Source organism: Amblyomma mixtum, chromosome 3, assembly GCF_055824585.1.
Source record: "Amblyomma mixtum isolate Tamu chromosome 3, ASM5582458v1, whole genome shotgun sequence".
Taxonomy (NCBI): domain Eukaryota; kingdom Metazoa; phylum Arthropoda; class Arachnida; order Ixodida; family Ixodidae; genus Amblyomma; species Amblyomma mixtum.
In genome coordinates, this window is record NC_143014.1 from 374,815,498 (window position 1) to 374,841,983 (window position 26,486).

The following is a 26,486-nucleotide window of genomic DNA, read 5'->3' on the forward strand; positions in this document are numbered from 1 at the left end:
CAGGAGAAATATGCTGCGAAAGTTCAACCTCCTGACTATTCTTCACGTGTGCACCGTCTGGAATTTTCATGTGCGGGCGGAGAAAAGGAGTTATGGTGGCATGAGGCCTTATGCCGAGACCGCTGAATTAGACGAGGTGAAGTAAGGCATGAGGAGGGTCAGAGAGGTTCCAAATATTCCATGCAACAACCATAAAAAGAAGCCTACAAGATAGCCGAATAGCCTAAAGCATCTGTAAACAGAGTTTTCTGTTGCGCCGCCATTACTACGAATCCCGCTCGGAGTCAGAGGTTAGACTACGCGTACTCTTTTAGTTGTTCTTCTTACTGCGTTAGCAGTATACCCTGCTTTCCCAAAAATAACCGCGCGTGCGAGCAGCCTCCATCCTTGATGCAGACTCCGGTGGGCGCACATCAGGGCATTCACTGGTAACAATGCACCTTCAAATCTTTCACACATCTCTCCACCCCCTATCACCCGACTGTACCCGATATAGCCGAAGCAGATTGTTGCGAAGGCTCAACGTGTTCAATCGTCCAGGCGTTCTACGAAAAAAACGCACACATCATAAGCCTGTCGTGCCAGACACTAAGAAGGGGAAATGTGACTTCGAGAAGTATATATAAGTCGCCAGACAGAATTCAAGATCGAGCAGTGCGAGAACAGCGGATGGATCCGCGCGCAGGCCACTGGCAGCAATTTTTTCTTAGAAGCAGAACGATTTCAGCGAATCGGCGTAACGAAATCACTTAATCGCAGTCACATTTCATCGCAGTAGCCTCTTTCTGGGCGTAATCACTATCGCATGCCAGCGAGTGCATGTATTTCCGGATTGCCCTTTTGTGTAATCGGTATTTAATTTTTTTCTTATTTGTACATCTCCACCGTTGCCGAAAACCCGCCTTTCGTTGCTTATTTCCGTCGCGCCCAAACAAGAATATGCGGATTCTAAAAAAAAAAACTGCACCAATTTATACTTCCTTATTTTGGTAATACTAGTTGTAATATCACGGGTTTAACGTGGCGAGTAGACATGGGGCTATAGGATAGACGGCGTTGTGGAGAGCTCCAGATATAATGGAGGCCTACTGGGGATTTTCGAAGTGCGACAGAGCATGCTGGTTTTTTTATTTTTGGAATCAGCAGCCGAGCTCCACAGCGATTGAGCCATTTTTTTTTCTTTATTGCCCTACAGACCCATCGTGAGGGGTTTTATTTAGAACGTGCTGTCTGAGAGAATGAGCGTCTACAAAAGTAAATGTTGTACTACCCACTGAAGTGGCTCAGTGGTTAGGACGCTCGGTTACTTATTCGGTGTACTCGGCTTCGAACCCGGTCCGGGGGCCACGTTTCGATGGAGGCGAAACGCAAAAGGCACCGTGTGCTACGCGATATCAGTGCACGTTAAAGGCCAACTGCGCCACATTTTGAGAATTTCGCGATACTCAAGGATTCAAATCTATATAGGCCGAAGGTAAAGCATGCTAAGTTTTTTGCGCTATCATTTAAAATGGTGACGTAATCGACGGTTAAATTTTGCACTTCTCCTCAAAGGAACGAACGAGCGCGGGGAAGTTCAGTGTTACGTCACGGAAAGTATTATTTCAAATTACCGTGCCGTCAGCCACGCCCTGTCGTGCCTCGTTGGACGCTGCCAAACAACGTTCGGCGGGCTTCGCGTTCTTTGGCGTTGGTTATTTTTATAGCGCAGCTCTTTGGCGTCCGTTCCTGGGTTTCGCGTCGTCGTCGGCGTCGGCGTCGGCCTCGTAACCAGCTCCGCCCCCAATGTCACGCTTTTCAATTGGTCGAAATGCTCGTGACGTCACAGTGCGCGAATTTCAAATGGGGCCAATTGTACTTTGGCTAGTAACCATGCAACCAATCAAAGGGATCGTATAGTGATGCTGCAACTAAGTTGGACTGAGTTTAGTTAATTGCTTAATTAATCAATTACCCTAATTAATATAGAGGAGAATGAAGAGGTCAGAAGAAAAGAAAAGAAAGACGCGCGCCGCAGCGACAACAGCGTCCGCGGAAGGAGACGCTGCTGAAAAAACAGATAAGTACGAAGCCGCGTTCCCTCCACCACCACGCACTTCCCCACTCAGTAAGACGTTGCTCGTTTCATATACGTTGTGTCGAACATTCTAGACAGTTCCAACAATTGACAGGTTAATGACAGAACACGATGGATAGAAATACAATAATATAAATATGAAATAGCCTAATTAACCTTTCTAGTTAGACCGCATAAATCAATAAACCCGAGAACGAAATTGGTCGAGTTGGGGAATCGAACCAGGGTCTCCGGAGTGCGATACGAGCACGCTAGCCACTCCGTAATGCCAGCTGAATGGTTTGGAATGAACAAAGGCGCGTCTAGCTAATACGGCGTCTTCGTTCACTCCCATCTTCCCCCTTTCCCTTACGGCGAGGTGCAGGTGTCCACCCAGATATGCGAGAGAGATACATTTCCTTTCCTGAAAAAATAAATTTACCGTCCAGCAAGGCGTACAGCCGAATTGGCGATGGCGTTCTGTGGACTCCCTGGCAGCGTTGCAAGACGCTGTCGCGTTCCACTCTTACAGGCGAAGCTTAACATGTTAACCACACATCAGTAACACACGCAGACAGCCAATGGACGCGTCATTCGCTGGCAGCACTTGATTCATCATTCACAACCACATTCTTACCGTACGCTCTCTTGCCGCACATGCCAAGGACGTACACCACGATCACATTCTGCGCCATTCCTCTGTACTTTGCTTTGCTGAAACCTGGATGGATCCCGAAGAGCCTCTCGAAATCATAGATTTCCTATACTGCTGTGGTGCTCGCAGAGACCACAACAGAGCGGCGGGAGTCGCTATCTACTTGCGCACAGGTCTCTCTGCAATACCAGTCGAAATGTTTGGCACGTCACATGAAGTTGGCGAACTGTGCGCCGCAAAGTTGCCCAACGGCTTGCTGGTAGTAGCTGCCTACTTCGCCCCTACCGCACTCACGAAAGACGTCGTGCACTTCCTGCAACTCGCATTAACCGTCCATCGATCCACACCGATGTTAGTAGTGGGGGACTTTAATGTTGACATAAAGACAAACAGCAATTTCCTAACACTTATGCGGGAGAACATCCCGTTCCTCTCGCTCGAAACGCGTCCCACGGCTGTGACAACCTCGCGAGGCACTTGTATACATCTCGTCTTTGAGAATCAAGCATTGGTGTACCAAGTCGAACATATATCAGTCTATTTCTCCGACCACAAAGCTTCCTTCATGACTGTCAAGAACTGTTAGTGGAGTCTTTGTTAAAGGAATACGTGTGAAAAATAAAAAAAAATTCTGTGAGAGCGCATACATGTGTTGCTCGATTTCTTTGCCTCAATCTATCGAAAAGGTGAAACAGCTTATTTGCTGCTCTCAAATTTCGCATTAGGAAGTAACGTAATCGTCGGTAATTTTTCTCCTTCCAAGCAGGCGTTCATGCGTTGGAAATCAACCCATACCTTCCATGACGTCATCATTCGTCCCCCACTTAGCGTTGTGCGCTGCGGAGAAACTTGAAGGCCGTCAAAATTTTAATTGGAAATTACGTCACCGTTTGAAATGCTAGACCAAAAGGACTTCGCATACTTTACCTGGAAGTTTCACACATTCGACCCTCTTAAGGTCGTCGATTTCTAAAACCTATGCAGTTGCCCTTTAAGGATCCCCAGCTGGTAGAAATTATTCCTGAGCTCTGCACTACTGTGCCTTTTCCTCTTTTTTATTTCACTCCCACCTTCCTCCCTCGCTTACGGCGCGGTTAACGTGTCCATCAAGAAGTGAGACAGTACGGCGCCATTTGCTTTCCTCAAAAACCACCATCACAACGTTGTTGGGTCCTCGCACTAATATTTCATCTACGTGTGGAAAGGATGCAAAGAAAACGAAGGCATTTTCAATCGGTGCTAGAATGACTATAGACACCCAGTTTTAATGCGTGTTTTCTCCTTTCAAATGATGCCATAGATATTAGAATACATGGATCACCGTGTGGTATTCGCCTACTGCCACTGAATAATTTAGAAAATAATTTTTTCTCACATGCTCTTTCGGTTTCATCAACCAAATGATGGCTGTGACGCGAGTTCAACATTAGGTCACGTGAAGCACGAAAAACTAATACAAACGCTGATACGTTGTTTTCACTCACTATAGCACTTAAATCAGCAGGCCTCAAGACCTATAATTACAACGAACGACGTATCAGCAGTTATTTTGCCGTTTTATTGCACCTCATGCAACCTAATTTCTACTACACGTCACAGTAATCATTATGTTGATGAAACCGAAACAGGGTCAAGGAGAAATTCAACTATAAATTATTCATTATGTGTTCATGAATACCACGTGGCGCTCCATGTACACCAATGTCTAACGCATCGTTTGAAAGAAGAAAGCACGCAAGCAAAAGTTTGGTGTATTTAGTACATTATTGAGTTAGAGCAGTCCTAACAATTTGATTAAAGACTTACGCAAATATGTAAAAGGGGAGGAGTAATCACTCAAGATTTCACATAAACCTGACGTAGAAGTCTTTAGAATTGGCGGTAGTACATTACAGACGCGTCTATTAGGCTTCTTCCCAAGCACCAGACTAAGTTTGCTGTCGCATACACTGGGTACCATTTTCGCACTTCCCAGCGCAGACAGCTACTGATGGGTAATCTATGCGCTAGATCATCGCATTTTGTCCGAAAACAAGAAGTATGCCGGGATGCAAAAAACTGGGGCTGAACCGGGTCCCGAACTGGTTCGGAACGGTTCCTTTGAATCGTTCCGGTTCCGGTTCAGTTCCGAGATGGCGAAAAAAATATGGGTTCGGTTCGGTTCCGGTTCCGGGTGAAAATTCGGGTCCGGTTCCGGGTTCGGGTTCGGGTTCGGCTCCGGTTCGACACCCTGGATATGGTTGGGCAATACGCGTCCTGACTAGCCAGTACCAGTACGTCCACTGTTTTATTTTGGTCCACTACCGCAAAGTCTGTCATTCCCCGCTATTCTCTCCGCTATTCCCCACTATTCCCCGATATTCTCTCTAACATGCTTATCATTGTGGCGGTTGATTATTTGACGCCTTCCAAACAGAAGCGTGCACCGCTTTGGACGGCACCGTTTCTTAGAATGAATCTTGCAGGGGCTACAATGACTGCAATGTATTGAGAGCAAATTGGGTCACCTAAGCCATCACTGTCACCACTGCAAGATCTGTTTTTTTTCCTCCATGGCCGCGACCTTTAAAGCGGCCATTTTGGCTGTTGACGGAAGTGACGTCGCGTCACGTGTTCGCAATTCTGGGCGTCGTCTGCTCGAGTGCGCCTGCGGGATATGGTTTGGAAATACGCGTCCTGACTAGCCAGTACCAGTACGTCCACTGTTTTATTTTGGTGCACTACCGCAACGTCCGTCATTCCCCGCTCGGGACCCGCAGCACCGATATAGAAGACGCCCTCGCGCCCGTCGTAGTGCCTTTTCACGGCTTCGGCTCGTGCTTGTCGTCTTGACTAGTGAAAATCGGGGTGCACATTCCTGGGTAGTGGAGCTGCCTTGAATTGTCCTCTCCATCAGGCTTGCATGTCAGTTTTGGTGTCTAGCTGTCGGGGGAGATTGATGTTTAAATCACTGAGGACTTGTCGGCCAGATCGAGTAGTGGAGAGCCGTACCACCTGCCCCTTGAGGTGTGCCTCTATCAGGTCATCTGTCGTGTTGCGCACACGCAGTCGTAATAGCCGGTCCGTCGATGTCGCAAGAGGGAGTCCGAGGGCTTTCTTGTAGGCTGTTTTGATTATGACGTCGAGGATTTTGATGTCACGCTTCTTGAGGCGGAGGTAGGGCGCTGCGTAGACGACGCGGCTTACGACGAAAGCCTGCACCAATCGCAGAGTATCTTCTTCTCGCATTCCTGATTTCCGCGTCGTTATCCTGGCGATCATCCTGGGGACTTGCTCGCTCACGAGCCGTTGTTTCTGGAGGGTGAGGAGGTTGTTGCCGTTGTTATTTATGTACAGACCCAGTATCTTGAGGGTCTGAACTTCCTTGATTGATGGGTTAGTTATCAACGCTGATGTCGATGGTGTCCTGATTCTTGCTTTGACGGAAGACTGAGATCAGATTTTTCGGGTGAGCACGTTAGTCCACACGCCAGTGAATAATTTTGTACTGCTGTCGGCGCTGTTTGTAGTTCTTCAATCATTCCCATATTTCCCGTGGTTGTCCAGATTGTTATATCATCAGCGTACAGGGCGTGGCGTATGCCCTGTACCTGATTGAGAAGAGGTGGAAGATTTAGGAGTGCAATGCTGAAGAGAAGTGGGGATAGTACTGCCCCTTGCGGAGTGCCTCTCGTGCCCATCTTCACTTGCGTTGTTACATTTGTGCCGATGCTGATGTTGACGGTTCTTTGCGTAAGGAAATCGCAGATGTACGAGTTCACTCGCTGACCACAGTTCGTGCTGTGGAGGTTGTTGAGGATTGTGGAGTGCTTGGCATTGTCTAACGCTCCCTTGAGGTCAAGGGTTAGAAGCGCTCGGTTACTGTTTGTGCGTGCGGGATCAATGACTTCGCGTTTGATTTGCAGAAGCACTTCATGGCTGGACAAGTGTGCCCTGAATCCAAACATCGCGTATGATAGTAGCTCGTTGTGCTCAAGATAGTTGGAGAGACGCGCGTGGACTGCCTTTTCCATGAGTTTGCCTGCGCACGACGTAAGGGATATAGGGCGCAGGTTTTCGATGCTGCATTTCTTGCCATGCTTCGGGTTAAAGTGTACATTGGCTGTTTTTCATGCTTGTGGAATGGTGCCGGTGCGCCAGCATTCGTTTATGTAATCCGTGAGTTGCTGCAGAGCCTCTGTGCCGAGGCTGGCCAGAGGTTCGAATGTAATTTTGTCTTGTCCTGGGGCTGTGCCTCGGCGCATATCTGCTAGTGCTGCAATGATTTCCTCCGAAGTGAAGTCTCTATTTAGGTTTTCGTTCGGTTCCCGCCGGTACTCCTCACTGTAGGGTTTTGGGTCTCTCGCTGTGTAGACATAGCGACGCGTGATTTCATCCACGAGTTCGTGACCCGTGCCTTGAAAGTTGTGCAGTGATCGATGCAAATTTCGGTTTCTTTCACTCGTCGCTTTCGGAGGGTCAATTAGGCATCACAGAAGGTTCCACGTGGCCTTGGTGTCTAGGCGGCCTTTGAAGGATTCGCACTTTGTTCGCCAATTGGTGCGAGTGGCATCCCATGCGTATTGTTGCGTTTGAATAGTAAGCTTGGCTATTCGAATTCTGAGTTTCCGATTGTGCCTTTGTTTTTTCCACCGTTTTATAAGACCACGTCTGGCTTTCCAAAGATGTAGGAGGCGGTTGTCAACAGCTGGGTGGGCCCTTCGTGGTGGCGAGGGATTTTGTGAGCTTTTCTTTGAAGTCGAGGATTGAAGCCTCCCAATCTTCGTAACTGGTTATTCGTTCGGATGTTGCTAGGTTGGTGTCCTTCCTGAATGTCTCCCCGCCTTTAATTCTAGCTTGCCCTCGTGGTTTGCTGTGCTTGTTACTTTCGAAGATGGTCTGCAGCACGTAGTGATCACTGCCTAGCGTTTCTCCCGTAATGAGACACTCATAGTTGCGGGCATTGCGGACGAGCGTGAGGCCGGGGAAAGTATCCTGTGTTAGGCTGGTGCCGACTGGCGTCGGGTGCTCCGGGTCCGTGAGTAGGGTCAGGGCCATGTCAGCGATGGCGGGTGCTAGTTTTCTGCCTTTCGCGTCTTCCCTTGGGTAGCCCCATAGGGGGATAGAATCATTAAAATCGCCAACTATAGCTAGGGGAGCTTTTTGGGCTTCTCTTAGGGCTTTAAGAAAGATCGCGTCTAAGACTACGGGGTGCTGTTTGGGGCGACTATATATATTGAGTATTTAGGTGCCCTTGCTGTTTCTGTGCTGTGGTAGTAGCTTCATGAAGGCATATTCAATGTCAATGTCTAGATTAAGGTCTACAGTGGTTGCCGTGCATGATCTGTAGACCAAGGTGCATGTCCAGGGACTTGTTTGATGTGTTGAGTATCCTCTGATCATAGCCTCCATATTCACTTCTTCCAGGGCTATTATTTGAGGCGTATAGGCATGAGAGGCTATGTGTTGTTGTAATATTTCCCTCTTCCGTTTTAGTCCCCTGCAGTTCCACTGTAGGATGGTAAGTTTAGGTCTGGGTTGTGGCGCCATGCTGAGGATTAGAATCGTGGGTCTCATCATTTGGTGCGCCCTCAGGTTCTTGATCTAGCTGAGTGCTTAGTAGGCGACGAGTTCCCATTTTACCCTGTAGCTTTGTGCCCTTGTTCTGAGAACATGTGATAATTCCTAAAGTTCGCGATCAATTCTAATCTCCTGCGCTTGCATCCTGATTAGAACTGGTTCGAGGTTTTCCATCATGGGTTTAATAACTGATTCGAACATGCTTTTGATTGTCGTCTCGATCCTAATTTCAAATTTATTTTAAATGAGGTCTTGAATTGTGTTTTGCAGGCGACTTATGTGTTCCTCGATTTGAGGGTGCTCTGTATATTGCGGCTTCGGTGCCTGCGGTGGTGGTACCTGCGAAGTTGATGCCTGATTTGGTGCTTCTGGTGGAGTTGCTTGCCTCTCGGGGGCGCTAGTGTCTAACTGGTGTTTAAACGGAGGGGGTAGCTCGCCTTATCTTCTTCCATCAGACATGCCTGTTGCGGCGGTGGAGGTAATGTATTTTTTGGATTGAATGGGATGCCTAATTGCTGTTTCAATGTGCTATTTTCTGATTTTAGTTGCACAATCTCTGCTTTAAGTCTTTTGTAAGCCAACGTTTCGGGGAACAGTCCGACACCCTCCTGGCTGTGTTTGTCCCCTCAATTAACCGTCTCGCGCTCTCTTTCCCTCCACCCCGATATCTTGTCCCTCTCCTAACTGGCCACTGTCAATTTCCCTCGTACTTCCACCGTTTTGCCCTCCTTCCTTCGCCTTCTTGTCCATGCGGGGCTGCTGTAGGGGATGTTCTCCATTACCTGCGTGCCTTCCCTCTCACCGCGGGCATAGCAGCACGGCTTCCCGGCTATCCGCACTTTCTTTCCCCTCATGACTTCCCCTCTCTGTTAGGTTCGCCTCGGTCTCGTGCTTTGCTTATTCGCTTTGCTGTTCGCGTTTCTTTCCTTCTTTCACCTGTCTCTAGTGTTTATTCCAGCCCGGATAGCTCGTAGGCCTCCCTCACGGGAATGTGGATGGCATGTGGATCTTGATTTTTGCTCGCCTTACGTGCACACGGAGTCTTTTTTTTGTTTTCTTTCGTTTTCGTTTTTTCATGTTTATTTGTATTCTTTTTGGTTGTTTTCGATTTTTTTTACTTATTCTTTTTTTTTCTTCTAGCTGTTGTATTTTTTATTTTTAATGGTTTGGTTATTTTTAATTTCGCTCGTTCTATTTCTTTGCTTCTTTACCTCCCTTTTTCCCATTTACTTGATTCTCTTTTGTATTTCCCTTTTTTTATGTACCCCTTCTGCTTTTTTAAGCCCATTACCTCCTGTTTTTTTTTCTCCTTGCTTTTTTTTCTTGTCTCTTCTTCCTTCCCACAGATCCCCGCACCTTCCCTCTCCTAGGCGCCTGCGAACCAGTCTGAAGAATCTGGGCACTCCGGACTCATCCATGTTTTTGAAGGAAGAAAGGTCTCGCTTCACGTCTACTACGGTGAAGCGGTTCCCGTACGCCTATACAAGAAAACAACGGCAGCCTGCGCACTGTGCGGTAAACTTGGACACTGGACGGATGTTTGCCCTTGCCCTTCGAAGTCAAGATGTCCGCAGTGCGGTCAGTAAGATGTTCCAGAATCCCACGACTGCCAACCCACGTGCACGGTCTGCGAAGGTCCACATCCCATGGGGTCGAATCAATGCAAGTGTAAGTACCGAACATCACAACCAACCAAGCCGAAGACAGGACAGGCCAACCAGCGGTCCAGATCCAGGCTTTGCAACTGGTCCAGCAGCAGAGGACCATCGAGCAGCGGGGACTGACTGACCCTTTTATTGTAAGTCCATGGTAGAGAGAGGGTGTGGTAGATGGTCCTTGGCGATCACAAAATGAACAAGGGAGGGGAAAACCTCAGGTTTTCCTCAAGAAATGAAATAAAACTCTCAAGAAATGAAATAAAATTTAAAAAAATGCGACAGCAAGCCCGCACCCAACCAGAGGTTATCGCAGGCGAACCAATTGAAAATAAAAGAAAAGGGGCCAACGTCCAAAAGCAAGTGTAAGAAAAACTAATTAGAAGAGAAAAAAAAGAGGCACAAATGCTGGCCGGGCAAAAGTGATTTTTAGGGCAAGACGCCCCTGAAGTATTAAGAAGAGGGACCAAATGAAAATATCGTGATGGCCGCCACGTTGGAGGAATCTAATTAACTTACGCTCAGAACATTCCGTTCCTCTCGCTCGTAACTCCGCCCACGGCTGTGACAACCTCGCGAAATACTTGCATAGACCTCGTTTTTGAGAACCAGGCATTGGTTCAGCAAGTCGAGCATATATCCATCTCTTTCTCCGATCACAAAGCTTCCTTCATGAGAATTAAGAACTCTTAGTGGAGCGTTTGTTGAAGAAATAAAATGTGCGAAACATAACAAGTTGTCTGTAATTGTATATACATGCCTTGCTCGAATTCTATGCCTCCATCTATCGAAAGGCTGGAAAATCTGATGAACTGCGCTCAAATTTCGCATTAGGAAGCAACGTAATCGTCGGCAATGATTTTACACCCACCCTTCTGCTTAGTCGGTCGGTCTGTATTCGATCACGCTTGGAAGATTGTCCTCAGTTAATTAGCAATGAAATATTTTTAGAAAATCGGAGATTATTTAGGCATTTGCCGTTATATTTCATCCATACTTCTTTCCTTTGCAGTTGTGCGTGCCGAATAGCAGTGGAGAAAACATGTCTCCCTGCCTGAGACTCTTCACGACAGGTATTAAGGCGAAAGCCTTTAATGCCTCATGCTGTCGTTAGCAATCCGGGTGGGCAGCCGTGTCGACAGCCGTGTCGACAGCCGTGTCGACAGATGTGTCCGCGTTTTGACGGGTGTCCACCGAGATATGTGAGGCAGTTACTGCGTACTTTCCTTTCCCCAAATAAAATTTTCAGAGTCTTCATTACGGCCCCTCTTTCTTCTTTCACTGCCACTTCCTCCCTTCCTGTACGGCGCGGTTAAGGTGTCCACCGAGATCAGTCATAGGCAGTATCGAAGATACATGTATCTTCGATACTATCTTTCGATACATTTTGTGTATCGGTATTAGGTATCGCGTGCTGAAAACTAGAGCAACGGAGTATCGGTATCGAAAATACATTTTTAGTGTATCGTGTATTTTACGATACTCGATACAAAAAAAAAACCTGTAAAAACCCTCGCTCAGGCAGTAGTACAAGATGGGCGGCAGCACCTTCGCTGCTTTTTAGCCAACTCCCAAGTTACCACTTCTGGATCGGCGTTTCTGCGCCGTCCCACTGTCTGCCGTCCCATTTCAGTGTGACCGCTGGCACGTGTTCCTAGTTTGCGGTATACGCCAGTAGCCCTCGCTGAGGTACGCGCGGATAAGCAGCAGCTATGGCTGACGAACTTCGGTGTGCCATCATGGATGGAAAATATTTCACTGTCACGTCATCTGATGAGGACAAAGTCAAGGCCATGTGCTCATTTTGTAAAACAACAATCAGCGGTGCCTACTCCTCGACTTCGAAATTCAAGCTTCACCTTAAGGTACGTAGACTTTCGTAGCTTTACTGTTTTTAACGCCTTAATATTTGAGATTTTAACTGTTACGGGATAAAAGTAGGCGCGGGACATTTCGGCTAATCGAAAAAAGAAACGATAAAATTACGTCAAATTACGTTGTTTGAAATTTTGTTTTAGCCTGATGAGGTCGCTATTCTTTTTATGCAGATACACCTTGCTGGCAATTAAGTACGAGTGGCACTTGAGTCAAAGCTGACTATCATATAAACAAGCCTGGCGCGGGATCAAAGTTCCAAATTAACTAAGCAAGGACGCCCAGGGCATAATACGACGGTGTCTGTTGGATTAGGCGCAGCTGTTATTTTTGAGGCACTGCTCCAATACCTTCTACGCCCCTGCTGACCAGTCACCATTATCTCCTATCCGATTTCTATCTGTAGGCAATGTTCCAATTCGTAGATAAAATTATACGTATCTGGGTATGTCAGTGTATATGCCCCTTTGCGAGCAACCAAGTAATAAGAGGTATTGTTTCATTTCAGCGTGTACATCCCCTGGAGCTGCAAAGTTTCGAAGTGTACAAAGAAGGCTGGAAAAAAAACGATCCCAACTCTCTCACGGCGATCATTGGCATTAGCCTGCAGAAGGTTTGCTGGACGTCACACCTACGACAAAAATCGGCAAACTACTTGAAGACATGAGACAAGACTTCGGCATTTCCTATGAGAAAATTGCAGCCACCGTCACCAACAACGCCAGCAACTTTGTTAAAGCTTTTAAGGAGCTTGACTTACGCTCCGAAATCATCGATGAGTGTAAGTGGTACAAAGCAAATCATTTGCTTGCAATTAAAAGTAGAATGATTTTACACGCACGGCGTCGTGCTTGCCAAACAGAGACTTGTACCCACGACGTGGCCTGCAAGAGTGACAATGTTTTCAATGAAAGCACCTTCTTTCTGGCGGATGAAGCCACAGACGACTTGTCCTTCGAGTCGGTGACAGAACCTAATCTTGGCATCGAAGATGCCGAAATGACATTGCCTCGTCATGTCCGGTGTGCTTGTCACACACTGTCTTGTGGCAGTTTCTGAAGTTAAAGTAGCTTTGCCGACAGTGTCTTTTGAGCGCATTCACTCATCTACCATGATAAAATGTTCGGCACTTTGGAACTGCGTCTGAAGGCCCAAGTCGTCCGAGATAATCGTGAGAGCCTTAGGGCATTCTTTACAAACACTGTGTGACGCGATGGAATTCTTTATACGACAGCATCAAAGACCTTCTTCGATCGAAGGACAAGCGTCGAGACTCTAGAAAAGACTGTAGTACTTGGCAAAGCACATAATCAGCGTGCGAGAGATTTTATTGAAGCATTCCATATCGCGAAAGGTGGGGAAAAGTGTGTTAGTGACGCATCCATCCCCTTGACAAAAAATGAGATTGTGTACCTTAAACCGGTTGTTAAGGAACACTGCACGTGTTTATGATGCTATGTACTTGCTTTCATCGCCGGCCTTTTATCTCCTCGTTTTTTTTGTGTTGTTTTGTTTTTCCTTCTTCCTTCCCCTCTTCTATCTCTACACTATATATTCTGATAACCTTTCCAATAAAAATTCAGTTGTGAGAAGCGCTCGTGTCCTGTGTTCACCTTTTCTGTGTCTCGTTTTTCGAGCTACGTTTTTCTAAGATTCAAGCTTCGAGACCTATGCAACATTCTCAAGCTGCGAGTATTCCAGGAAAGGGACTTCGCCTTTCTGCTTGAGCACTGCGATGACTTGCAGCCAGGGTGTCGAATCGGAGCCAGACCCGAACCCGAACTCGAACCCGGAACCGAACCCGAATTTTCACCGGGAACCGGAACCGAACCGAACCCATATTTTTTTCGCCATCTTGGAACTGAACCGGAACCGGAACGATTTAAAGGAACCGTTCCGAAGCGGTTCGGGACCCGGTTCAGCCCCACATTTTTGCATCCCGGCATACTTCTTGTTTTCGGACAAAATTCGATGATCTAGCGCATAGATTTACCCACCAGTAGCTGTCTGCGCTGGGAAGTGCGAAAATGGTACCCAGTGTATGCGACAGCAAACTTAGTCTGGTGCTTGGGAAGAAGCCTAATAGACGCGTCTGTAATGTACTACCGCCAATTCTAAACACTTCTACGTCAGGTTTATGTGAAATGTTGAGTGATTACTCCTCCCATTTTACATATTTGCGTAAGTCTTTAATCAAATTGTTAGGACTGCTCTAACTCAATAATGTACTAAATACACCAAACTTTTGCTTGCGTGCTTTCTTCTTTCAAACGATGCGTTAGACATTGGTGTACATGGAGCGCCACGTGGTATTCATGAACACATAATGAATAATTTATATTTGAATTTCTTCTTGACCCTGTTTCGGTTTCATCAACATAATGATTACTGTGACGTGTAGTAGAAATTAGGTTGCATGAGGTGCAATAAAAAGGCAAAATAACTGCTGATACGTCGTTCGTTGTAATTATAGGTCTTGAGGCCTGCTTATTGAAGTGCTATAGTGAGTGAAAACAACGTATCAGCGTTTGTATTAGTTTCTCGGTCTTCACGTGACCTAATGTTGAACTCGCGTCACAGCCATCATTTGGTTGATGAAACCGAAAGAGCATGGGAGAAAAAATTATTTTCTAAATTATTTAGTGGCAGTAGGCGAATACCACACGGTTATCCATGTATTCTAATATCTATGGCATCATTTTAAAGGAGAAAACACGCATTAAAACTGGGTGTCTATAGTCATTCTAGCACCGATTGAAAATGCCTTCGTTTTCTTTGCGTCCTTTCCACACATAGATGAAATATTAGTGCGAGGACCCAACAACGTTGTGATGGTGGTTTTTGAGGAAAGCAAATGGCGCCGTACTGTCTCACTTCTTGATGGACACGTTAACCGCACCGTAAGCGAGGGAGGAAGGTGGGAGTGAAATAAAAAAGAGAAAAGGGCACAGTAGTGCAGAGCTCAGGAATAATTTCTACCAGCTATGGATCCTTAAAGGGCAACTGCATAGGTTTTAGAAATCGACGACCTTAAGAGGGTCGAATGTGTGAAACTTCCAGGTAAAGTATGTGAAGTCCTTTTGGTCTAGCATTTCAAACGGTGACGTAATCACCAATTAAAATTTTGACGGCCTTCAAGCTTCTCCGCAGCGCACAACGCTAAGTGGGGGACGAATGATGACGTCATGGAAGGTATGGGTTCATTTCCAACGCATGAACGCCTGCTTGGAAGGAAAAAATAACCAACGCCAAAGAATGCAAAGCCCGCTGAACGTTGTTTGGCAGCGTCCAACGAGGCACGACAGGGCGTGGCTGACGGCACGGTAATTTGAAATACTTTCCGTGACGTAACACTGAACTTCCCCGCGCTCGTTCGTTTCTTTGAGGAGAAGTGCAAAATTTAACCGTCGATTACGTCACCATTTTAAATGATAGCGCAAAAAACTTAGCATGCTTTACCTTCAGCCAATATAGATTTGAATCCTTGAGTATCGCGAAATTCTCAAAATGTGGCGCAGTTGGCCTTAACGTGCACTGATATCGCGTAGCACACGGTGCCTTTTGCGTTTCGCCTCCATCGAAACGTGGCCCCCGGGGCCGGGTTCGAACCCGAGTACACCGAATAAGTAACCGAGCGTCCTAACCACTGAGCCACCCCAGTGGGTAGTGCAACATTTACTTTTGTAGACGCTCATTGTCTCAGACAGCAGGTTCTAAATAAAACCCCTCACGATGGGTCTGTAGGGCAATAAAGAAAAAAAATGGCTCAATCGCTGTGGAGCTCGGCTGCTGATTCCAAAAATAAAAAAACCAGCATGCTCTGTCGCACATCGAAAATCCCCAGTAGGCCTCCATTATATCTGGAGCTCTCCACAACACCGTCTATCCTATAGCCCCATTATCTACTCGCTACGTTAAACCCGTGATATTGCAACTAGTATTACCAAAATAAGGAAGTATAAATTGGTGCAGTTTTTTTTTTGTTAGAATCCGCATATTCTTGTTTGGGCGCGACGGAAATAAGCAACGAAAGGCGGGTTTTTGACAACGGTGGAGATGTACAAATAAGAAAAAAATTAAATACCGATTACACAAAAGGGCAATGCGGAAATACATGCACTCGCTGGCATGCGATAGTGATTACGCCCAGAAAGAGGCTACTGCGATGAAATGTGACTGCGATTAAGTGATTTCGTTACGCCGATTCGCTGCAATCGTTCTGCTTCTAAGAAAAAATTGCTGCCAGTGGCCAGCGCGCGGATCCATCTGCTGTTCTCGCACTGCTCGATCTTGAATTCTGTCTGGCGACTTATATATATTTCTCGAAGTCATATTTCCCCTTCTTAGTGTCTGGCACGACAGGCTTATGATTGTTAGCGTTTTTTTCGTGGAACGCCTGGACGATTGAACACGTTGAGCCTTCGCAACAATCTGCTTCGGCTATATCGGGTACAGTCCGGTGATAGGGGGTGGAGAGATGGGTGAAAGATTTGAAGGTGCATTTTTACCAGTGAATGCCCTGATGTGCGCCCACCGGAGTCTGCATCAAGGATGGAGGCTGCACGCACGCAGCGCGGTTATTTTTGGGAAAGCAGGGTATACTGCTAACGCAGTAAAAGAACAACTAAAAGAGTACGCGTAGTCTGACCTCTGACTCCGAGCGGGATTCGTAGTAATGGCGGCGCAACAGAAAACTCTGTTTACAGATGCTTTAGGCTATTCGGCTATCTTGTAGGCTTCTTTTTATGGTTGTTGCATGGAATATTTGGAACCTCTCTGACCCTCCTCATGCCTTACTTCACCTCGTCTAATTCAGCGGTCTCGGCATAAGGCCTCATGCCACCATAACTCCCTTTCTCCGCCCGCACATGAAAATTCCAGACGGTGCACACGTGAAGAAGAAATAGTCAGGAGGTTGAACTTTCGCAGCATATTTCTCCTGCGTTAAAGTGCACTGTTGTCTGAACAGTGACCTCGTTGAACGCGCCGGTTATACGTGTTCATCAATCATACGGGTTTTCCACACGCTAAGCGGTCCTATGAAGAGTTCGCACGGAATTCCGGAGTTTGTCATAGCAGTCATAAATGTTATAATGAAATGTATGATGTCAATGGGTTTTTTTATGAGACTGCTTAAGTATGTCTCAAAAGAACACAGCATCGCGACAAAAATAACATTTTATTGCTCAAATTGTTTCTCGTTGCTCGCGCATGTAGAAAAGCACTGACCAGGCACAAACGCCCCTTTCGCGCGAAGGTGGGTCCTAACATGTAAGGTCCATGTCTGAAGCGTGAAAATTGTTTCTGTGGCCGATTGAAAGTACAGTCGAGCCCACTTATAACGAACCTTATGGTCACGGGGGTTCCGTTCGTTACATCTAATGTTCGTAGCAAGTGCATTCTTCGTACAACAGCCAAAAATGCTAAGGCCGCTAAAAGTGGCGTTTATTTCTTATAAAACTGCGTTATGCGTGCCTACCTGTGCAAAGCTGAGCCTGTCGCGGCTCGACCTTACTGCCAGCTGTCAAATTTAGGGACGGGGTATCACTAATCATGGATGAGGTTTGCATGGCACCTAGTGGCAGGTCGGCTACATAAATCAGATTGCTGGCGGTAATGAGAGCTCGCACTTGGTGTTCAACGTCTTCGTCAGAGCACGCGCATCTGCGATTTTGTGGTCCGCAGGAACGTAGTAATCCGAGGAAGCATCTGGTCGGCTATGGATCAACGAAGCGTCGCCAGAAATCTCTATGCATCTGGTTACGCGTGTTTTCGAGCTCCTTCTGTCGTTCCTGGACGTGGAATGCATCCGTTGCACTGTCCGTTGTATGACAATGCCTGCACATGGTAGCGGCGCGAAAGATGGAGAGGACTGGGCAGGCTACGCATACCAAGTGACCGGCATGGCCAGCAAAGATTTCAGAATTATCAAATCGCTGCTGTTAGTTGACCCGCGGCCGTGATCAGTAGCTTCGCTTTCCACGATGCCCTTTTATGACGCGCACGGCGCTTCTTCCATTTGGGATGCTTTGCCGAGCCGACGAACGCTTAGGCAATGATTGCCCTCGTAGGCCATCGGCGCGGTTTTGGCCGGCGGTTACTTACTATTTCAATAGAGAGTTATAGCATATCGTTACCTTGTTTACTTTACCGTTTACAGTGTTACCTGACGCCGGACTTTCCGGTTAGCGCTGCGCACGGCAGTGCCTCCTTTTAATTCCATTTCTGGGTTTACATGCTCTGTCCGGGTGTCGTGAAGGTTTAGAGGCGCTATTTCATCTGCGTGCTTAGCGGAAGAACGACCTCTACAACCTCGGGGTAGTTCACCGCGCCACCTCGTTCGCTATAACCGAGTGGTTTGGGCAGAGTTGTTCGCTGTATCTGCGACGAACTCCCAGTTGACCTTATGCATATTTTCACGGTAGCACCACACCCGCTCGTAATAAGCGAGCGTTCGTTATATCTGCGGCCATTAAAGTGGGCTCCACTGTACTTGCGCTGATATCGCTTTAATACACTAGTATCAAGAAAGTCTAGGTAAGGCTGTAGGTGCATGGGTAGAGGAAGTAATTACAGATCGCAACATTTGTTATTTGCCTTGTGGAGAGGCCGTGAAGGTAAGTAAAAGCGAATAGTGAGAAAACCGAATGAATCAGCACTCGCGAGCATGTCCAGAAAAGACAGGCGAGCACTTAGTCACCTATTAAGCCCAGCTGCCAGAAAGGGTTTTGTTAATGGTTGTGTTAGTTCGGGGCATGGGAGCCCCGCATGCGAGGAACCTCTCAAGGCAGTTGCTGGGTGTAGACTGGGGGTTTATTACCGTAGAGGGAGAGGGAGAGAGAGAGAGAGAGCGAGTGTGCAAGAAAGCACTTCCGCTGCTGTGGAATGCCTCAGTCGACGGGGCTGTGGGGATCAGATGTCGTCGGGGGAGACAGACGCATGCCTGCTTTTGTGGGAGCGGCCGGCCCGCGCTTGTTTCTTGGAAGCGGGCGGCGAGTATGCGCGGAGGAGGCAAGGGCTGTTGGCGCGGCCTGGCGTCGCTTGGTCGACGAACACGACATCCCTTCCTCCTTAGTTGTGGTCACCGTATCGGTCGGGCGGGCGCCGTTCACGCTGGGGTCGTAGCGCTTGCTGTTGCGTGGACCCGTTGGGTTGGTCTCCGCAAGGTTGCGTCGCACGGTCGTCCAGACTGGCCGCCGGTTCTCCATGTTCGGAGGGGGGCGCTGTAGGCCGATCGAATACAGGCGAAGTTTCCGCTGGCAGCGGGATCACGTACGGAGCCGGCACAGTGTATTGTTCGCTTGCTGCTGGTCCGTTCGTCCGATGGTCTGGCGGCGGATCATCCGTCGGGTAGGCTGCTGCACCTGGCTTAATGTGATCCAGGTGCCGACGAACCGTTCCGTTTTTAGACTTGATTAGCCAAGATCGATGTCCGAGCCTCTTTAATACGGTTCCTTCAATCCAAGCAGGGCTTCCTGTGAAGTTGCGGATAAAGACCGGTTGTCCTACGTGCACTCCTCTCGGCGAATTAGCCACGCTGTGGTCAGAGGTCGCTTCCTCAGCAGGTCGTGGCTGAATGCGTGTGAGTGCCGTTGTGAGCTCGCGACCGAACATGAGTGCGGCTGGCGTTCTGCCCGTCGTCGCTGAAATCGTTGTGTGCTGCTTGAGCAGAAATCGAGCCAGTCTGCACGCGAATGTTCCAAACTGGTCCTTGGCCAAAGCCTGCTTCGTCTCGAAAACCATTCTTTCGGCTTGCCCATTAGTGGCTGGATGATAGGGCGCACTCGTAATGTGCGTCACCCCGTTCTTCTTTAGGAAATCTTCCATTTCCGTAGAAACAAAGGACGGGCCGTTGTCTGTTACCAGCCTTTCGGGAAGGCCGAACGTCGCGAACAGGTTTCGTAGTTCCTCGATCAAAGTCGATGACTGTATGTTTCCCATGCAGCGCACTTCGAGCCATTTGCTGTACGCGTCGACAACAATTAGCAGCATCCTTCCTTCCACGGGGCCCGCGAAGTCAGCGTGGATTGTGTGCCATGGTGCTGTCGCGCGCTTCCAATCGGGAGGTGGTGCCTTGGGTGGCGCTCTTTGATGCTGGCAGCAAGCCGAACACCTTTTGACCAGGTTCTCGATGTCTTTGTCGACACCGGGCCACCAGAAATAGCTTCGAGCGCATGCCTTCATAGCAACTATGCCCCTGTGACCAGTGTGTGCCGCGCCGAGCACGTCTTTCCTCGCTTTCGCCGGAACGACCAGTCTGATACCTCTGAGAAGGCAACCTTCTTGTAGTGAAAGCTCAGGTCCAAGCTTAGTGAACGCCGAAAATTCCTGTTTTGGCAACCTGTGCAGCTCTCCAATAGCGACAGCTCTCACTACGCGGGATAGTAACGGGTCTTCCTGGGTCATTTCCGCGAGTTGACGTGGGGACAATTCGAAGCTTGGCGTGGAAGCCAGCATGAGCACATCTCCAGGTGGGCATGGTTCATCTACCTGGGCGGGCAGTGGCAGCCTGCTGAGTGCGTCAGCATTTTGGTGCAGGCGTCCAGGCCTGTACACCAAATCGTAGTCGTACGTGGCTAGCTTTAAACACCATCGGGTCATCCTAGGTGAGAGCACCTGAGGTAACTGTTTCTTTTCTCCCATGATGCCCAGGAGCGGTTGGTGATCCGTTAATACGGTCACGTGCCGGCCAGCGATATACTGGTGAAAGTGGCTCACGCCATAAACCACCGCGAGACCCTCCTTGTCCAGCTGGGAGTAGTTTTTCTCCGCGCTTCCCAAAGTTCGCGACGCGAAAGCAATGGGAGCCTCTCTGCCGGACGCATCTTTCTGAGCTAGAATTGCGCCGACGCCATATGGTGACGCATCCACGGACAGAAGGAGAGGCTTTGTCTCGTCATAATGCGCAAGCACTGTTGAAGATCGTATCAACCTCTTAAGCGCATCGAACGCAGTCTGGTGCTTTTTCTCCCACGCCCAGGGCCTGTTCTTCTCAAGGAGCTTGTATAGATCTGCGGCAACCGTAGCTCTGTTCTTCAAAAACCGATCATAGAATGCTAGGAGCCCTAGGAAGGCCTGCAGAGAGGTCTTGTCAGTCGGTTTCGGCGCGTGAAGGATTGCCTGCACCTTTTCCTCGGTCGTGTTGACACCCTTAGAGTCAATCTTGTGTCCTAAGAACTCGACTGAGCTTATGCCGAAGCGGCATTTCTCTTGCTTGAGGCGCAACCCTTTCTCGCTTAGCCTCGACAGGACTTGGTCCAGACGTTGCGCATGATCTGTAGTGTCTTTTCCACTGACAATGATATCGTCAAGGTAAACACTCACCCCTGGAATTCCTGCTAGTGTTGTCTCCATCATACGCTGGAAGATGGCAGGAGCAGCAGAAACTCCGAAAGGCAGCCGATTCACCCCGAACAATCCCTTGGTGGTGTTGACGGCGAGCAATGCGGCTGTCTCGTCGTCGACCTTGAGCTGTTGATAGGCCTGGTAGAGGTCAAGCGTTGAGAAGACGGTGCCACCCCGCAACTTTGCGAATACCTCCGCGGTTGTCGGTAGCGGGTACGCCGTCTTCTTGACCACTGCGTTTACCGTGCTCCTGTAGTCGCCGCAAACGCGAAATGTGCCGTCCCTTTTGCGCACCCACACTAAAGGTGTGGCCATCACGGCATGTTGCGTCGGCTCCAAGATGCCTTGCTTTTGCAGACGGTCGAGCTATTCCTCCATTGGCTCTTGGTAGGCTAGAGGTACTGGACGTGCCTTACAGAACTTTGGCTTTGCACCTTCTTCCAAGTCCAAATGAACCAAAGGTCCCACGTAGCCGTCGATGTCTTGCTTGAATACATCAGGATGACGTGCGAGAACCTCCCGGAGCTCCTGACTTGGCTCAGCTACCTGGTTAATTCCCTGCACGCAGATGTGCAGCGCCGAAAACCAGTCACGTCCTAGCAAGTTGCAGCCAGTTCCTTTCATCACCAGCAGGGGTAGCACACATTCCTTTGATTTAAATCCCACACGAACTTGTGCTGATCCGAGGGTGCGAAGTTCCTCTCCCGACCAAGTGCGTAGGTCAAGGGGTTCTCTCGAAAGCTTCGGGGCGTTCGTTGGCCATGTTTGGTGGTAAACAGCTTCGCTGATCAGAGAACATGATGCACCCGTGTCGACTTCGAACGTTAGGTGCCTTCCCTCGACTTCAACGACAACAAGGTATTTGGGGCAGGGTTTTCGCCCACTTACTGCGTGAAGCTCGTAGCATGGATCGCTGTGCGTAGTGTCGTTGCTCGCGGACTGAGCGCTCACACTGTGCGTTCCTTGCCTGGTGTTAGACTTGTCTCCCTTGCTTTTCTTCTTCCGAGTGATGCAAGCGTTCTCGATGTGACCCTTCTTGGAACAAAAGCGGCATTGAGCTGTCCTGAACTTGCAGGTAGCAGCGACGTGCAAGCCGTCACATCGGTAGCAACGCCGTTGCTGCGGTGCGTTCTTGCATTCCTTTGTGGGTTGAGAAGTCTTGTGCACTTCTGCGGAGCTCGTCGCTCCCTTGAGTCCTCGCTGCTGCCTTGACGCACTTTCTGATGACAGAGCTAGGTCCAAAGCACGTTGGAACGTCAAATCTTTCTCCGCGAACAGTCTCTGTTGCAGGTGCTCGTCGCGGATCCCGCACACGAACCTGTCGCGAAGCATGACGTCCTGGGGCAGCATGGTGGGGTTCGTTACGACGGCTGTATCGCTTTCTGTCGGAGGCGTCGATGTTGCAGACGTTGTCGTTAGCACCCCAAAGTTGCAATCGGCTGTCAAACCTCTGAGGGCTGCGACGTAGCTGCTGATCGACTCCTCCGGCAGCTGGTCACGTCGCTGAAAAACGTACCGGCTGTACAGCTCAGATGGTCTGGGATCGAAGTGCTTCTGGAGAAGTGTGACCAGATCTTCATAGCTGACTTCTCCAGGAGTCTTCGGTGCGACCAGCGCGCAGGCAGTCTCGAAGGTGTCGGCTCCGCATAGCGTCAGGAGGAGCGCGCGCTTCTTTGCTTCGTTGGAGACGTCATTTGCCACGAAGTAGAAGGCGAGGCGCTGTATCCACGATGCCCAATTCTTGCCGTTAAAAGGCTCGATGCCACCGTGTAGTCCTCCAGTAGCCATCGGTGACACTTCGAACTGCGTGCGTTCTAGATCCTACTTCTCGTCGCCAGTGTTAATGGTTGTGTTAGTTCGGGGCATGGGAGCCCCGCATGCGAGGAACCTCTCAAGGCAGTTGCTGGGTGTAGACTGGGGGTTTATTACCGTAGAGGGAGAGGGAGAGAGAGAGAGAGCGAGTGTGCAAGAAAGCACTTCCGCTGCTGTGGAATGCCTCAGTCGACGGGGCTGTGGGGATCAGATGTCGTCGGGGGAGACAGACGCATGCCTGCTTTTGTGGGAGCGGCCGGCCCGCGCTTGTTTCTTGGAAGCGGGCGGCGAGTATGCGCGGAGGAGGCAAGGGCTGTTGGCGCGGCCTGGCGTCGCTTGGTCGACGAACACGACAGGTTTGTTTGTAGTTTTGAAAGTAAATGTCTTAAACAAGTTTGTGAACAAATGGTGCGCGCTAGATTAACCACTCTATCACTCTATCAAGGGCGTAAAAAATTCTGTTGACGCAAAGGTTGCCTTTGATATTTCCCCAGGAAAAGACACAAACATTCTGAGTAGTGCAAGTATATCTTCTTCCTCGCACAATGCGGCACTTGCTAGAATGTTGCAGCCCAGCGTCGCAATGAAGATGTGGTCAATTTGTGTCCGTGCCAAAACGAAGTGTTTTCAACCCATCCAGGCGTGTGTGTTTTTTTTTTATCATACTTTTCTTTATCAGAAGAAAAGAAGTTGACGTCGTCAGAATAAGCAAATGTCGTAATTTATTACTGTACTAGAGTGAGAAGCCACGATTAGCTGTGTTTTTGAAGATACTGAGCTATAGGGGCTCGGGATATATAACGTGAGTCACAAAGGCGATGTCGGAAAGGTGATTTAAATAAAATATGTTTGGTAAGTTCTGGATGTTAGGGAGAGCCCGTGCTCCCACGAGGCTCTCGTTGGGCGGCGGATGGGCGGTGGAGGGATTCTCGCATATTTTCTAACCATGTAGTAAAGGAGGGGGGGATAGCAAGTCGGTTTCGGGGCGACGGAAAGGTGTCTGTCTGTATGTAGGTGACGACACATGACAGTTTCGCTTCTCAGTAGTGCGCGGGAGCGTAGAGGGCTCGTGCGGCGGCAATTTGGGGCCCCTAAGTACACTGCGTACGAGAAAGTCCCAACTGACTCAAGCTTCAAGAGAGACCTATTACTCGCGCGACGGGGTCTTCCAAACTGCTTAAGCAGGAGGGTCTGGTAGATGCAAAATCCACCGGCTTTTCGCCTTACACCTCATATAGTGGGTTATAGCGTACACATAGGTGATTTTCATTAATTTTGAGTTCATTTAATTTTGCGGCTCTTGCCGGAAATTCATCTTTTTGCTGACAATAAATAAAATGGCTATAGTGAGAACATTTCTCATTAAACAATTTTTTCATGCTTAAGTAGCGCAGTAAACACGACAAAAAAAGGCGGGATACGACACGAGCGCTGACTAACAACTGGTTGTTTTATTCTGGGAAAAGTATTAAAGGCGCAGGACACAGGGAACAACCACCAAACACAGAAGAACAAAGGTTAAGTCTTAAAAACCATACTGCGCATGCACATCACAGTCGAGTCATGACGTCTTTTTCAACGAAATTCGAAGAGTATCTTCCATACTAGACATCACTTCCCTATCCCCTGGACCTCACACAATTGCCAAGAAAGCCTAACAAGAAAGCCTAAGCCTAACCAAATTGATAGATGGTTAAGCAACACACTCATCTGCTTCTTTCCAGATTACATAGGCCTTGACCAACTCCCTACAAATGCAAATGGGGTTATTAAACAGGACACTTGTCTTATCTACTGGGGGAAGCAATCATTGCACTAGCTGCAATGCAAAGCCAAGTTGTACGACACCGCTACTTTTTTCACTCAACTGTGTTGTTCGAAAAAATGCTCATTGCTTCCCCACTTGGAAAGACAGGTTTCCTGTTTAATCACCCTGATCGAATTTGTAGGGAGATGGTGGAGGCCTTATGATCAGGATGGAAGCAGATGAGCGTGTTTCTTCACCATTCATCAATTTCGTAGATAAGGAGTCGGACTTTCTTGGCAACTGCGTGAGGCCCAGCAGATAGGAGAGTGCCATCTACTATGGAATATAGTCTTCAAATTTTGTTGAAAAAGATGATCATGGGTCGACTATGATGTGCATGCACAGTATGGTTTTTTAGTTTTGACCTATGTTCATCTGTTTTTTGGATTGTTCACTGTGTCCAGCGCCTGCATATACTTTTCCGAGAATGTAACAACCAGTTGCTAGTCAGCGTGTGTGTCGTCTCCAGTCTTCCTTTTGTCCTGTTTACTGCGTTGCTTAAGCATGAATCCTTACTAACTAGCCCAGTTTTATGTTCTTGTAAACAAATCCTTGCATTTTTTATTCTGTATACCGATGTACAAGAAAAAAGAAAACGCATAGCAAAGTTGACTGAAACGCATTTGGGTTCTAATTTTTTTTGTTCTGAACCCGTTTGAACCCGTTTGAACCGGTTCGAGATGGTCCGAACCGGTTCGAACCGGAACGTAATGGTCCTCTGGAGCCGAACCCGGAACTGAACCCGACAGGCACGAACCCGAACCCGAACTGAACCAGAAAAAATGCCGGTTCGACACCCTGCTTGCAGCCCATCGCACTGCTTTGACTCGCCTCCAAGCTGAAGCTGCCTGCTTCTTCGAAGAACTGCTCCCAACTCTTCTTCAAGTGGAATCAAAACTTCACGAGAAAGCTGCTGCAGACTATGTTTATTGCAAGCCACTTTTGGATGCAGTCAGGAATGGAATCACCGGCAGGTTCGACCATCTTTTGAAGATGAAACCGAGTGCAAAAGAGGCAACAGTTGCTGCGGTTCCACACCCCTATTTCAAGTGGCGGTGGTTTCTAGAAGAAATGGAAGACTTCCGCCATCATGCTCAGAAGCTTCCAGAAGAAGCTGTTGTCGACTATGTCACCACAGCACAAGCCGCGCATTCTTCCGCACGCGAGGCAGTGGGATCATCGGCGCCAGCAGCATGAAATGCGTCAGCTGACGCATTCTTTTCATTTGAAGAGACAAGCGGTATAACCAGCCGTAGCTCTCAGGAGGCGTTAGTGAAGCTTCAGTTTCTCAATTATTTACAAGATCCTCGAGTTGATGTGGCTATGCTTCATTCGTATCCACTGATAAGAGGCACCTCCGTCAAGTACAATACTGCGACGTGTTCGTCTGCTCCTGTAGAGAGGCTTTTTCCATTTGCCTCCCTTAAAGAGCGCCCACATCGCGGGGCTCTTTCGGACCGGCGGTTCGAGCAAGTGCTGTTACTTAAGACCTTCGAGTAAACGTAACGAATACTTTTTGCCCAATAAAAACGTTCAGCCATTTTACTAATTGTTGTTTTCATTCTAGCATTTCAAGAATAGTTTTCAGCTTCAGAAGTTTGTTATCGCAGTACTGGCAAACTAACTCTTCGGTTCCCAAGCGCACGGTGCTTGCGTCATTTAGTTCATTCATATAGCCAAGTGCTCACAGATTGGTTCGTATGAGGAACTTTGGCTTAAATG

At 48.3% G+C, this 26,486-nt stretch overlaps 1 pseudogene; it reads left to right on the forward strand.

Moving 5' to 3' along the window:
• The first annotated feature begins 12,463 nt into the window (after nucleotides 1-12,463).
• On the forward strand, nucleotides 12,464-26,264 carry LOC149356817 (uncharacterized; annotated as a pseudogene).
• The last annotated feature ends 222 nt before the right edge of the window (nucleotides 26,265-26,486 follow it).